Source organism: Pleurodeles waltl, chromosome 4_1, assembly GCF_031143425.1.
Source record: "Pleurodeles waltl isolate 20211129_DDA chromosome 4_1, aPleWal1.hap1.20221129, whole genome shotgun sequence".
Classification (NCBI taxonomy): Eukaryota; Metazoa; Chordata; class Amphibia; order Caudata; family Salamandridae; genus Pleurodeles; species Pleurodeles waltl.
Window position 1 is genome coordinate 1,021,084,945 of NC_090442.1, and position 15,250 is coordinate 1,021,100,194.

Consider the following 15,250-nt stretch of genomic DNA (forward strand, 5'->3'; position numbering starts at 1 on the left):
TTGGATGTTCTTCGGTGCCTTCCAGGTTTCAGAGTTGGTAGGCTCAGGACATAAGACAGGTTTGAGGTGGAGTGATGTGACCTTCAGGAGGAGCAGAGTGGTATTGCACATCTGGAGTTCTAAAACAGACCAACAGGGCAGAGGAGCACAGGTGGTACTTACGGAATGTCCTATTGAGGGGGTATGCCCGGTTTCCCTGGGTATGCAGTTCAAGGCACAAAGTTTGTGAGGTTACGGGGAGGTTTTTCGCCATGGGGATGGGAAAAGGGTCTTAGTGCATCAGCTTTTAGCTGTTTTGAGGGCAGGTTTGCAGTGCTTAGGGCGGAATGCTGCTCAGTTTGGCACACATTCTTTCGAGATAGGCATGGTGACAGAGGCGAGGTCAAGGGGATGGAGCACACGTCAGATAATGAGGCTCGGAGGTGGAAATCGGATGCTTACAAAAGATATGTAAGGCAAGGAGTTGAAGGGGAGTCAGTGGTGTGAGTTTAACATATTTTTCTCCTGCTGCAGGTTCTGTAGCAGGACCGGAGGTGCATTTCCTGTCCATCTGGGTCATCGGACATTCCTTCGTCAAGTGGGCTCAAAAGTAAGCAAGACGAACGGCTATTGGGGAAAATATGGGTTTGGATCGGGAACGGTACAGGGTGTGTTGGGTTGGAAAAGGTGGTATGCGGTGGCAGGAGTTGTTAGCGATGTTGCAAAAAATCAGAGGGAGAGGTTCGTGCCCGGATGTGTTATTGAACCATTTGGGGGAAAACGACTCAGTACAGAGGACAAGATTAGATATCATGAAGGGTGTGAAAGGGAACTTGCAGGAAATTCAGTGACAGTGGTACGGGTGCCAATAGGTTTGGACAGCTTTTGTCCCACACAGGGTATGGAGAGAGGCAAGGAAGCCAGGTGCTATTTAAAGGGCACGCAGGAAAATTATTAAGGAAATTAAAAGGTTTTGTGAGGAAAACCGTATTACTTATTTGGAACGCAGAGAGCTTTGTTTTGAGGACAGCAATTTCTTTAGGGGAGACGGCGTACACCTGTCCTCTATGGGCATGGAGTTGTACCTGCTCCAAATAAAGGAAGTTTTGACGGCATTGTTTGGAGAGCCTTTTAGCAGGGCGTGAGCGATGGACGACATAATATTCAATGGCGTGAGGGACAACGAAGAAGGCGGGGGCAGAAAAACGAGGTTCCTTTTTCTGGTGGAGGAGACTGAGACAGTTTCACATGACAACGATAACAGGGAGGGACGGCAGATCTCACAAGACACCTTCACATTCGAAAGGGGTGGACAGCAGCAGGACAACTCAGGCAAAAATATTTTGGGGGGTAGGGGACAGCAGGAGATTATTAAGGTGACAAAACTGATTCAGTGAAGAAATCATTACAAAAGGAAGAGTATATTAAAAGACTACAAGGTTAAGGATAAAGGGAGGGTGCGGGGAGGGTAGGGGAGAGGGGAGCGCTTGAAAGGTAAAATTAATGTATAGTGAGGTTGTTAGTTTTGTGAGGCCAAGGGCTTGTTGCATTGTAAGTGCACCTGTTTCCATTAAAGTGGCCTTTTACACACAAAGAGGTGTTGTGGTGATGTCCTTCTTCCCCAAGGGGGACCCAGGGGGGATTGCCGGAGGAACCAGAGGTCGCCCCCCGGGATATTTGGGAAGTGGCACAGCCCACGGGTGCTGTTTGTTTTTTTTTTGGTCTATGGGGGGGGAGATATATTTAGGAGCCATCTTAGGTATGTGCCACCATTTTAGAAAAGGCGACACGGTGGCCGGCTGGGCAACCCAAAGTTGTTCCTTACCCTCCCTCCCAAGCAGAGAGTGGGCAGATGGTGAAGTTTTGTAGGGGGCCAAGTAGAAGCTGAAGGAGCTTCGTTGGAGAATAGGTGCACAAAGGGGGTTGTAGTTTGTATGTTGTCGCTGGGAACAGACCTTTAGGGCAATAAGAAAATTGTAATTCACAAAAAAAAGAAAAATTGACTCATTCTAGTCTGTGCGCTACTAGCAACTTTAAAAGCCAACAAAGTACCTTTTTACCAGCTGATTCTGTAATTAGAAGACTCCACCAGTTTTCCATTTGATTCTCACAGTAGAGAGGAAGACAGAGCAACCCCTCTGACTGACCCCTCCTAAAGCGATAGACCATTACGTGGGCAACTCATGGGTCACCACTGTAATGATTCTGGAGCTGCAAAAAAGGATCAGTTCAGTGGCAGTGGAAGAGGCCGTCATATCCCAGACAAAGCACCAGAATCACTTGAGTGCATAGGCACTGCCAAGATCATTTCACAAAGAGACCTTCTTTAAACCTTGTGACTTAAGATATCACTCTGAAGAGACGTGAAAGGCAAAGGCAACACTCCTCACCCTGAACACAAGAACACGCCAGGACAAAACCCTGCCTTTTAACCCTCCAAAATACCAGTGCACTTGAGAATTGTAAACACCTACCGGCGACTGACATTCTTAAAGACATTTTACATTCCCTCTTTACGTAGAGGCTATCAAGTACGCTCTGAGTTTCTGCCTGCAGTTGAGGAACCCCAGGAGAGCTGCGGTCAGGGAGCCCTGGTTCAGAGAGGCAGCACCGCTCTACATCCAATTTGTTCACTGGAGTAAGATGGTGAACCAACTCAGGGTGGGAACAGAGCCACGCTATCTTGTCTCTTCTGTGCATGATGGGGTTCAGAACACGTAAAGCTGGACCTGTCAGGATAGTTGCACACAACTGAGTTTTATCATTACGACTAGCTGAAACCATTTTTTTTATTCTCAACACGTGTATACATTTTCTCTGGTATGCGTCCGTTTATGTCTCGCTAGGGTTGATGAGTTAAACAAATCGCTTCTGCCATAAGTTACACATGAAGGGTCTCTCACCCGTGTGCATTCACTGCTGTTTGATAAGATGCAGTAACTGTCTGAAATGGTTTCCACAAATGCTGCAGGTGTATGGCTTCTCACCAGTATGTATCCGTTTGTGCTTAATAAGTTTGCTATGATGTTGAAGCACCGCCCACATTCACTGTACGAATAGGGCTTCTCCACGGTGCGTATTCTGTGATGTATCATTAATGACCTTGAATGTCGGAAACTTTTCTCACACACTCTACATATACAGTTTGTCTTTCCCCCTTTCTTCTTTTTTATTTTGTTGTGTGTTGGCTGGCTGAAACTGATTTCACTGCAAATATTCTGCTGCTGTGTGAGCGAGTTTGATGAGTGGCTGAAATATTTTCCATACTGACTGCAAATGTAAAGTTTCACCCATGTTTGCATTTTTCTCTGTTGACTGACGGTGGTCGATTCAGAGGACGTCTGCTCAGATGCACTTTGACAGTCTCAGAGGACGGATTCAGCTGTGGCAAGTATACGCTTAATTCAGCACGAACGTGAGTACATTTAAAATCCATTACCTACTTTATGCGTCTCCCAGCCAGTCCTCAACTGCCGGATCTCGAGGATTGTGTATCCTCATTACCATATGATATAACTGTTCTGTGAATTTACCCACAGTGTCTCCTTGTGACAGACATATTTCTGGTACATTTGCTGTTTCACACAGCTTGTTGGTTAAATTTCAGCATTACAAAGATTCGCTATTGTTGACAGATGAGTCAATCATTCCCTGCTGATCATCACAGCTGATTACGAACACGAAAGTTCGAATATTTTGAATGTGGAATCAATTTGGATAGTTAAATATCATTAAAATGTTATACAACTTCGCCACCTACTGGGCTTTTATGTAATAACAGCATTTTACACAATTGTATTATTACAATCAACTGTTCACGTTAGTTGATCTCTATCACTAACACATTGCTGTTTATTATCAAATTTAACCGATATATTGTGCACTTGTTTTATTTTCTTTGTTTCTGCCATCTCATTACAAGCAGTGAAACATGTGTGCATTACACTCATTGAACTTATCCAATCCTCAACCATTTATTCCTGCGAAAGGAGAGCCCACTATGCCTTGGAAGGAATGGAAAGAGTACTTTTGTAATTATATAGACACTTTTGAGGAAGAGGATTTTTCACTGGAGAAAAAAAAAGGTACTGCTGTATTGCTTAGGTCCAGGAGGGCTTAAAACATACAATCAGATTGAAAAGAAACCCAGAGAAGGAGGGAATGTATTTACGCATGCTTTGGAGGATCTTGATGCAAATTTTTCACCTATTGTGTGTGTTGCTGTAGATAGGTATAAGTTTTTCCAGAGGAAACAAGGAAAAACTGAGAATGTTGATGACTACGTTGCTGCACTTCGTGCTCTGGCGTTAACATGTCGTTTTAGTCCACTTCAAGAAGAACTTATTCGTGATCAAATTATTATGCATGCAAGCAACCCAAATATGCAGGATAAACTGTGGGTCAACGGTGAAGCACCTCTAAAGGAAGTGATTTCTCTAGTAAAGAAAGCAGAACTTACAGGTAGATGTGCCAAAGCGGTAATGGATGAAGTACAAGAAATAAAAGAAGTTAACAAAATATCTAATGCAAAATACTGGAAAGGTGGTGAAACTAAAAAAAAAGCTTCAAGAAGCAACGTATTATAATTGCAAACCCATAAGTGTGGAACAAAAGAAGTGTTATAGGTGTGGGAGCGCTGACCACTTAGCATTTTTCAAAAAATGCCCCGCAAGGAATCAAAAGTGTTCTCATTGTGGTGTTGTAGGTCACTATGCAAAGGTTTGCAGGAGGAAATCTGTTAACTCAAAAGTGAATGTTAAATACATTAGAGAGGACAGTGACTCTAATTCCGATGATTTGGAGAATACGAATGTTCATCAGGTGTTTTGTATAGATTAGGACATTTTAGGTGTAGATCAAGTTAAAAGGATGAAACCATGGTGTAAATTGGCGGTAGTTGGGGTGATGATTAAGGTGATTGCAGATTCAGGTTCACCCTTTACTATAGTGAATGAAGATGTATGGAAGGATAAATTGGTGGAAAAATTAGGCACACATCTTGACAAATCTGAGGTTGTTGCCAAGAGCTATGCTGGAGACAAAATTGAATTTGTGGGTTTCCGGGAGTTAGAATTTCAGTTTAAAGAAAGGAAAGCACAGTGCAAATTGTATGTTTCTAAAAAGGGACCCAGTCTTAGGTTGGACGGACCAGGGTGATTTAGGAATAATTTTGAACCCCTACAGTCCAGATCCAGTGTTGACAATTAAAGAAAATTGTGAGGGATAGGAAGAAATATTGGATTCTTACCCAGAATTATTTTCTGGTAACATGGGGCTGTTGAATGATTTTCAGCACAAAATAGAATTAAAATCATCAGCAATTCCATGTATTCATAAGGTTAGACACATACCTATCTCTATTAAGGAGGAGGTTCATGATGAATTGAAAAAAACTGGTGGAGGGTGGCATTGTTGAGCAAGTTGAGTCAGCAGAATGGGTTTCTCCATTAGTAGTTGTAAGGCGTTCCAATGGTAAAATAAGATTATGTGTAGACCTTAGGGAGCTGAATAAAAACATCTTAATTGACCAGTATCCATTACCACGCATAAATGAAATGTTTTCCGCAACAAAGAATATGTGTTGGTTTTCAACTATCGACCTAAAATCTGCTTACCATTAGGTGCCATTACACCAGGATAGTAAGAAATACACAACGTTCATAACGCCTTTTGGATGTTATCAATATACCCGAGTGCCTTTAGGACTAGCAGCAGCTGCAGCGATGTTTCAAAGGATTATGAGTAATATATTTAGTGGAATCTCAGGGGTGATGTTTTTCCAAGATGACATCCTAGTCATGGGTAAAAATAGAGATGAACATGACAATAAGTTGAAACAGGTTCTAGAAATCCTTAAGAGGAAAGGTTTGACAATAGAGTATAGTAAATGGAAATTGGCTCAAGAAGAAGTGGTTTACTTGGGTCATAGCATCAGCAAGAATGGCATTAAACCAAAGCCAACTTTAGTGGAAGCTATCAAAGAGGCTCCTTGTCCTGCTGGGAAAGAGGATGTGAGAGCTTTTCTAGGTTTAATTGAATTTTATTCCAAGTTCATTAGGAACTTTTCTGAAAAACCTTATCATATATGACAATTACTCAAGAACAAATCCAAATTTATTTGGTCAGATGAATGTCAAAGGGCGTTTCAGGATTTAAAAATTTAAATTTGTAAAGCACCATTTCTGAAGGGATTTGATCCCAAATGCAAATCCATTGTGACAACAGATGCAAGTAATAAAGGGTTGGGGACGGTACTAACACAGTGTGATGATGAGAACAATGAATGGGTTGTTGCCTTTGCATCACGGTCTTTGACCCCAGCTGAAGAGAGATACTCAGTCATAGAGCGAGAAACATCAGCTTGTGTCTGGGCATTGAACCATTTTCGTCAATTTGTGTAGGGACTGCATGTCTTGTTGAGGTCTGATCATAAACCTTTAACAAAGGTTTTGACGACTGCTGGATTACAAAATGCATCTCCGAGATTGAGCAGGATGTCGGTAAAATTGTTGGATTTTACTTATGATGTACAGTATTGGCCTGGAGTCAAGAACAAAGTAGCTGATTTTCTAAGTAGAATGTCATTACCAATTAAAAATTTAGATGATCTAATGGGTGAGGAGAGTTGTGTGGCTGGATTATTTGATGAGGGAATGGAAGGTATTGATATTATGGAATGGAAGGAAGGATGGATGGATTAAGGATGTCAGTTTAAAAAGAATAGCTGGTTACATAAATGGAGGTTGGCCTGAAAAAAGAAATCTTGGGGCAGATGGAAACAATTTCTGGGAGGTGAGAAATGAACTTTATTTAGAAAACAATATGATGTACAGAGGTGGAAGAGCTGTACCTCCAGTTTCTCTTAGGAGAAAGATCCTAGATTTATGTCATGAAGGACATCTTGGAATATCCAAAACTAAACAAAGAGTCAAAAGCAGGTATTGGTGGCCTGGTCTTGATAAGCAAATTGAAAAAAAAATAAGAGACTGCATAGAATGCAATAGTTCTGATAAGTGTCAGAAAACATTTAAACCACCTTTATTACCCATTGCTTGCCCCAATATGCCCTGGGAAAAGATAGGTTTGGAAGTGGTGGGACCGGTAGAATGCAATAATGGTGAATACAAATTTATTCTGGTCGCAGTGGACCATTTTTAAAATGGCCAGAGATTGAAATAGTTCATAAGGCAGAATGTGAAAGAATTATTACATTTTTAGACCAAATATTTACAAGAGAAGGTCTACCTAAAACTATGATTACTGACAATGGTCCTCAATTTGTGGCTGAGAAATTCAAAATTAAAAAAAAAAGAAATGGTGTAATCCACATCACTACCTCATTATACCATCCAGAAGGAAACGGTTTAGTGGAACGATTCAACAGGGTCATCAAAGGGAGTACCCAGTTGGCCAAGAGTAATGGTTTGAATTGGGAAAGTGAGGTACGTAAGTTAATTTGGGCTTACAGAATTACTCCCAGTAGCGTCACTGAGGAAAGTCCATTTTCCTTGATGAGAGGTCGTGAACCTATCAGCAAGGATCTTGGTTGGCTATCGTCTGGTAAGCGAATCGAATGGTCACCTGATCAAGTAAGATTGAAAATCAACAAGGCTCAACAAGCATATAAGGAGTGGTATGACAAGAAAATCCGAACAAGAGAATCCAAAGTAAAATGTGGAGATTGGGTTAAAGTGAGAAAAGAGAGAAAAGTCAGAAAAGGAGAAAGCAGATATTCAGAGGCTCTGAAAGTATATGAAGTATTCCATAACTCAGTTAAATTAAGTGATGGGAAAGTGTGGCATTTGGGCGGGGTTTCCAAGTGTAGGAATGTTAAACAAGCTAAAACAGAGAATGTCAAGAGTTATGATTGGTTGGAAACAGATGAAAAGGCGAGTAGTGAAGAGGTAAATTTATACAGTAGATTAGTGAGGAGTGACAGTAAAACACGTGCGCTTGAAACATCAATTCATAATAGTATTCAGCATTCGCTGCGTGAAAGTGAAGCGACAGGTACACAAAACTTACAAAACAGTACAAACAATGACAGTCAAATCAACACTGGAAGGTTTGGTAGGATTATTTCCAAACCAAAGAGGTTTGATGACTTTGTATGTGTTAATACAGTTTAATGGAAAAATATAATGTTTTTTTCTGTTAGATTGTTTTTACATTTCTGTTTTTATCAACCTGTATGAATTTAAAAAGCAAATGTGTAACTTGCTTGTAGTGTATTTATGTGATAAGATATACGTGTACGGAAGTTCTACTATTATTTTTATTTTATTTTTTTTAAATATAAAATGGGAAGATGTGTTGTAACGTAGGTAATGTATGTAATTCTTTACGCTTATGTATATTGATAGATTAGCACAGTCTTGTGCTATGATGTAACATTAGAACCTTTGGTGTGGGGAATTCTATGGGTGGCGGTTGGAGTGGAGGAAGCTGGTGGTGAAGGATCCTCTGCCTGTACAATGTTGTCTGGGGCTGCTAAATAAAGAACCTACATCAAAATAAGACTGCAGTGATTACTACAAGTTGATAGTGCCAGCTGTCTCACAGCCATTTGCCTGCTCTTGTTTCACTGAATTTTCTTTTGTGTTGACACCTAAAAAAAACATAAACACCAAAACTAACACATCATATAAAAACTACTAAAATATTGTCTTATTACTAAAGTTGTAGATGTCAATCACCAACGAACTTGTCCAATGCTTTAAGCTAAAATGAAATACGAGACTTTCCGACAAAAGAGGCCATAATTTATTTTGGCAACACGGCCAAAAATGTACTGCAGGGACAGAGCTACATTCAGAAACTACATTCTGCTACCCAGATATTTCAACGGTATTGGTTATAAATCCCTTAAACCTGGCTCTGCTGCATTGTTTTATCCATATTCAAAAGACACACAGTCCATATGATAATCTGAGCATGTCACACCATCCACTTGGGAAAGATCATAGAAAAGACTCATCTGTTCACCTCAGAAGGGATCCATGTTTAATTATGCAAATATTCATAAAGCTCACTCCTTTCCTGATGTTAATTTCATGCAGAAGCTCTATATCAGTGCTTCCTGACAGGTAAAGGTATTTTGGTTCGTGAAAATTACCTAAACAATTATTCGTTTACACCAAAGCTATCCCCGATTAAGTTTTATTTTCTATACGGACTCACAATTAGTTTAGTCATTGTGGTGGGACAATTTTGAGGAACCAGCCAAACTTAAAAGAATATACACGCAGAATACATGACAAGTGAGCTCACGCCATCTCAGCTCAGTCCACAGAAACCAGGAAAGGGAAAACATGTCAGTGTGCGGAATTTACTGTACTGACTTTACAAAAGAATAGTTCACTTAACTTGATTCTCCCTCAGAGGTTAGTGATGGCCCTTCTATCTACTGTTATTACTCTAAGGAACTGCATGACCTGAGAGTCTCAGGGAACAAGGAATGTATTATATGTAGAGAGTGTACTAGAGATACATGGCGCTGCCCTGCCTGTTACTGGACTTTCAATCCCAGGGGGGTTGAGTTGGAGGCAGGGGGTAATCCTCTTACCTCCTTGCTCTACACTAACTGCCGCTCTTTGGTTGCCCACAAACTTGATATTAATTTACTGTTAACTGAGGTCTCTCCCACAGCATTGTTTCTAACCGAAACATGGATGAATGATACTTCTGATCCCGATATTAGCCTGGCATTACCTATTGGGTATCGAATTGCCAGATTAGACAGAGGGATGGCAAGAGGAGGGGGTATTGCAGTCATTTATAGGGACTGTTTGAACCTTACCTTTCAGCCTCTTCAGTTAGTGGAGGGAGAAGGGAAGTTTTTTTCTCTAGCTCTTAACCCTCGGTATACCTTCTCTGGGATCCTAATTTATTGCCCCCCAGGCCCCTCGGAAAAGTTTGTAGACTCTCTCTTAGACTGCACAGCAGAATTTATAGGTGCCAGACCTAATCTTACCATTTTAGGAGATTTTAATATTTATGGTGAGATCCCGGAACGAACAGATTCAAGGCGTCTACTTGGTGGTATGGAAGCAATGGGTCTGACCCAACTTGTTAAAGGCCCCTCCCACAAAAAGGGTCATACTATTGACTTAGTGTTTAGTAACACTCCTGCCCTGACATGTATGTCTCCGACCCCACTAGCGTGGTCTGATCATTTTTTAATTTCTATTGAATTAGCCACGGGTACAATGGTGAGTGGGAGTAAGCCTGTTGTTCAGGTCGGGAGATCGAGGAATAAATTGGATAAATAATTTTTTTTAGTCACTTTGGAATCTCGAGGGGATCTGAAGTTGAAGCTTTCAGTGACTGGATCACTGAAAGTCTGGACATAGTTCAAAAATTCTGGTCCGCGTAGAACAACTAGTGCCCCTTGGTTTACCCCCTCATTACTTCTCCTAAAAAAGGAATGTAAAAAGTTAGAAAGAACTTGGAGAAAGCTGTTTGTTCCAGCAGATAGGGAAGCTTACAAGGGGGCTATCAGAAGGTATCATGCTGAAATCAAGGAGGCACAGAAGGTTTTCTACCAGCAGAAAATTGAGGGAGCAGGAGGTTCCCCCAAAGTAGTTTTCCAAATATTAAAAGATATTCTACATGCACCGGTGAAAGACAATCCTTTAGAGGCTTCCATAGAACACAGCAATTTATTAGCTGAATTTTTCCACCAACATTTTTTAGACATCTATGCCACTTTTGTGGAGAAAAGTTCTTCACTGAAGGAGGAGGAGTTGGTTAATGGTGTTAATACAGCCTGTCTTTCTCACCTTAACCCTGTTTCACAAACTCAAGTGTAAAATTTCTTGAGTGCCCTGAAATCAGGATCCCCCCTGGACCCTGCCCCTCCTCACATATTTGTGCAGGGGGCGGAAGTTATTGTTCCTATGCCGAGACATTTACTTAATGATTCTCGTTCCAAAGGAGTAGTACATAGCTCTTGGAAGCATGTTATAGTGAAACCGCTATTAAAAAAACCTTCTCTTGACCCGACAGTGTTGAAGAATTTTAGACCCATTTCCCTTTTGCCCACCCCGCTAAAATTTTGGATAAATACATCAATTGGCAACTTTCTACCTTTTTAGAAGAGAATAGGTTGCTCCATCCCACTCAGATGGGTTTTAGAACTGGTCACAGCACGGAAACTGCATTAATTGCAGTTACGGAAGAGGCTAGAAAGCGGGTTGACCAGGGTCTCACCACAGTGATTATTATGCTGGACTTGAGCGCAGCTTTTGACACAGTAGACCACCAGGTATTGATCCAGAGAATGAGGGACCTCGGAATTAAGGAACAGGCACGTGCCTGGTTTACTTCCTTCCTACAGGACAGGTCCTTTCAGGTCCTGGATCGATCGTTCCTATCAAACAAACTACAGTGCAGGTGTGGTGTACCTCAGGGCTCTGCCCTCAGTCCGACACTGTTTAACATTTATATGGCTCCCTTGGCCTCTTTGGTGGAATCATTTGGGTTAGCATTAGTGTCCTATGCTGATGACACCCAACTGGTGGTTTCCTTTTCTGCTAATGAGACCTCAGAAGGAGCCGCTTTCCTTACTTGTATGCAAGCGGTCTCAAGCTGGATGACTCAGAGTAAATTGCAACTAAATGAGGAGAAGACGGAAGTCATGATACTGGGCCCTGAACCAAAGCCTGGCATTTCTCGCACCTGTCCTTCAGCACTTAGTGAGTTCCCTCCTCCCAAAAAACATGTGAAGAGCCTGGGGATCAGTCTGGATCCCCTTCTGACACTAGACCTGCAGGCTACAAACATATCTACTACTTGCTTTGCCTTACTGAGACTTCTTAGGAAGATTTTGTTATTCTTCCAGCACTGGCTAGAAGACTCATTGTGCAAGCTATTATTCTTTCAAGGCTAGACTACAGGAATGGCCTTTTTCTAGGTTCCCCAGTATATGATAAAAAGAAATTACAAAGAGTTCAAAATGCTGCAGCTCAGTTACTACTGAACATCCCAAGAAGTTCTTCTGTGAAAGCTGGATTGGCCTCCTTGCACTGGTTGCCTGTTGTACAGCGGATCAAATTTAAGGCTCTATGTCATATCCACAGGTCTTTGCATGATAGAGGACCTATGCTCCTTAGGAACTTGGCCACTTTTTATAGGCCGAATAGAGATTTGAGATCCACTACTCTTGCTTTAGTAACTGTACCAAAAATAAGGAAAGCAAGATGGGGTGGGTCCTCTCTGATGTTTTTAGGAGCCAAATTGCGGAACTCGCTGCCTCTTAATCTTCGGCTGATGGAGCAAGAACTGGAATTTCGAAAGGCCTTGAAAACTTGGTTATTCTAGGTCCAGTTGTTTTTATTCCTTTCTTGTTGCGTATCACTCTCTTTCCCTCTGTGGTTAGGGTTTAGTAGCGCTGGGAAACCCGAGGGTAGCCATGCGCTCTATAAACTGTGTAACATAACATAACAAATAATCGCTTTTGCAGATCAGGCCACAGGATGTTGTCCTTTCTGGCTTTTAGCTCGTTTTTTTTTTCTGGAGCTTTAGACCATGGGTTGAAAAGACCCATTAGCTTTCCGCTGTAATTCCGCAGAATACTCAAAAATGGCTGAAGAACAAGTTACTTACCTTCGGTAACGCCTTTTTTGGTGGATACACTAGCTACCTGTGGATTCCTCACCTAAAGAATTTTCCCCCACACGCCAGCGTTCAACGGAAATTTTCTTCTAGCGCTGCACATCCAGACAATAAGAGGTCCTCGTCGACGTGCAGACATCAGTTATCACCATTTTTTACGTGCCTTTGAGGCGAACAGGAGAACATTGACACTACAGATGTGAGATGAACACATCAATTAAACTTATATACCAACATTTATTTCCACTAATATGAAACATATGCAATATAAATAAACAACCCACTGTATACAATCCTAGAATACGAAGTATATGCATAAATATATACATATATACACATATTATTTATTTATTTTTTAACTATATATATATATATATATATATATACATACACCTAAACAAATATATACACATATATAAATCATTGCATCAGTATATACATATGTACAACATACAGGTGCTCACCCAAGGAAATCTTGGTAAGACCAGGCAGGCAACGGGGAGGCAGGTGGGACCGTGAGGAATCCACAGGTAGCTAGTGTATCCACCAGAAAAGGCGTTACCGAAGGTAAGTAACTTGTTCTTCTGATGGATACAACTACCTGTGGATTCCTCACCTAAAGAATAGAGTCCCAAAGCAGTACTGCACTCGGTGGTGGGTGCCTGAATGGTCAAACCAAGGAATCCTGCAGCACTGAGCAAGCAAAATGACCATCCCTCCTAACTTCAGAGTCCAAACAATAATGCTTGGCAAAGGTGTGGAAGGATGCCCAAGTTGCCGCCTTGCAGATGTCAACCACAGGAACACCTCTAGCTAAGGCAGAGGAAGCCGCCTTAGCCCTGGTGGAATGGGCTCGTAGCCCCACAGGAGGTTCCTTCTTTACTAAAGAATAACACAATTTGATGCAAAGAATGACCCACCTGGAAAGCGTTCTCTTGTAGACAGCTTTGCCTCTCCTCTTCCCCACGTAACCGACGAAGAGCTGATCTTCCTGTCTGAACTCCCTCGTCCTGTTGACGAAGAAGCTCAACGTTCTTCTTGGGTCAAGTCGGTGAAGCCTCTCTTCCTCCTTTGATGGATGAGGTGGAGGATAGACAAAAGAAAGAGTGATGGACTGTCCTAAATGAAAGGGTATAACAACCTTCGGTAGGAAAGCCACCATGGTCCTTAACACCACTTTGTCCCTGTAAAAGGAAGCATATAGGGGTTCCATACTAAGAGCCTGGAGCTCACTCCCTCTTCTAGCAGATGTAATGGCAACTAGAAAAACAGTTTTTAAACACAAAAGCCTCAAGGGATAAGAATGCATTGGCTCAAACGGTGAACCCATAAGAAAGGTCAACACTAAGTTCAGATCCCACTGTGGCATAACAAATGGAGTGGGTGGAAACTTGTTAGTGAGACCCTTAATGAACCTCAAAACAATAGGGGACTTAAACAAGGAGGGTTGGTCTGGAAGGCACAGAAAGGCAGACAGCGCGGCTAAATAACCCTTAACAGTGGCAACTGCACAACCCCTCTGTGCCAAGGATAACGCAAACGACCGGATGTCCGATAAGTGGACACGCAAGGGATCAATTTGATTCTCTCCACACCAGATCACAAATTTAGCCCACCTGCTTGCATAGATGGATTTGGTGGAGTGTCGCCTGGCCGATAATATAACTTCCACCACCTCAGGTGGGAGAGAAAAAGTACTCAGATTGCCCCATTCAATCTCCAGGCATGTAGGTGCAGGCTCTGGAGGTGGGGGTGTAGAACCTGCCCCTGCGACTGCGAGAGGAGGTCTGCCCTGTAAGGGAGACAGAGCGGAGGGCACAGAGAGAGTTGGAGGAGATCTGAATACCACACCCTTCTTGGCCAATCCGGGGCTATTAAGATGACTTGGGCCCGGTCTTGGCGGATCTTCCTCAGGACCTGAGGAATCAAGGGTATGGGGGAAAACGCGTAAAGCAACTGACCCTTCTAGGACATCTGAAACGCGTCCCCCAAAGCTCCTTGCACCGGACACTGGAGGCTGCAGAATGACGGGCAGTGCGCGTTCTCTCGAGTGGCAAACAGGTCTATCTGTGGATACCCCCATGCCTGGAAGATGTAAAGGACCAGGTCTGGATGAAGACGCCACTCGTGATCGGTCGAGATGCGCTGACTGAGACCGTCCGCACGCACGTTCAGAACTCCGGCCAAATGGTTTGCTACCAAGCAAATCCGATGGTCCTGAACCCAGGACCAGAGCCGTAGAGCTTCTCTGCAGAGAAGATACGACCCCATTCCTCCCTGCTTGTTTATATACCTGTGGTTGGCCGGGTTAAAGGACGACACAGAGCTCTGGATGTCTTTATTACTCTGCTTTATTGGAGATTATATCAGAGTGGCGAATAAGTCTTTCTTTGTTGTTTTTACTTTGTTTCCTGATTAGCTTCTGTTGCTTTTCTCTGGTTCTTCCCCTGTTCTATGTTCTTTACTTCTCTTTCAGGGCTTGTCCGGGAGGCGCATGCGTGTGAAAAGAACAAGAGAGGAACTGGTAAGTAAGTTGTGTTCTGTCTGTCTCTTTCCTTCTCTATCTCTTCTTCTCCTTTCATCCTCTGCTTTCCGTCTCTCTTTCTCTCCTCTTGTTTTCTATTTCGTTGTTACTGGGTATTCTGTTTCTCTCTCT